The sequence below is a fragment of the Odontomachus brunneus genome, unplaced genomic scaffold, assembly GCF_010583005.1.
Source record: "Odontomachus brunneus isolate Ranch 3 - 2012 unplaced genomic scaffold, Obru_v1 Obru_scaffold_143, whole genome shotgun sequence".
Classification (NCBI taxonomy): domain Eukaryota; kingdom Metazoa; phylum Arthropoda; class Insecta; order Hymenoptera; family Formicidae; genus Odontomachus; species Odontomachus brunneus.
Window position 1 is genome coordinate 550750 of NW_022639593.1, and position 844 is coordinate 551593.

An 844-nucleotide genomic window follows, 5' to 3' on the forward strand; every position below is an offset into this window, starting at 1 on the left:
ATACATATATATATATATATATATATATGTGTGTGTGTGTGTGTGTGTGTGTATGTATATATATGTATGTATATATGTATGTATATATATACATACACATAATATACAAGATGTCTGACTCGTGTCAGAGCTAATATATAGTTAGAATAGGTCGGGGTGAGTAATGGAATCGATGTTTTTTTTAAACAATCACGTAAAATTTCGAGTTATTAAATAAAATAGATGGGATAATCAGAGCGCGCGACGCGGCAGGCGAGATATACGGCTCGCCGCGACCGGCGATGAAAATAGACGAAAAGGAGACAGAAATGAGACAAAGCTCGGAAAGGAGACAGATATATCATGTTCCATCTCTTTCTCTCGCGCACGCGTTATTCTTTTTACAATGACCGTCACGAAGATTGTGGCCCACCTCTCTATAAGATAGACCCGCGAGCAATCATCTATTTTCTTCGCCGACCACGGCGAGCCGTATGTCCCGCCTGCCATGTCGCGCCCTCTGATTAGCCCATCTATTTTATTTAATAACTCGAAATTTTACGTGGTTGTTTAAAAAATAACGCCGATTCCATTACTCATCCTGATCTATTCTAGCTATATATTAGTTCTGATACGGTAGAAGTCAGACACCTTGTATAGGTAATTATTCTGTATTAACCCTTAGAATCACAGAGGGTCATACAGAGATCCATTTACATTTAATCACATTTTATTATTTTTTTCATAGAGTTTAAATGATTTAATTAGAAAATTTGGTATTTTTATATTTTTCAAACATCATGGGAGTTACAAAAAATAAAGAATCTTGCTTATTGTTAATAATATGATTGTTATAAATAAATAA

General features: G+C 34.8%; 1 protein-coding gene across 3 annotated transcripts in view; it reads left to right on the plus strand.

Moving 5' to 3' along the window:
• Positions 1 to 844, plus strand: part of LOC116850352 (heparan sulfate 2-O-sulfotransferase pipe) — a 150623-nt gene that overhangs the window by 115210 nt on the left and 34569 nt on the right. The gene's annotated exons all lie outside the window — the stretch shown is intronic.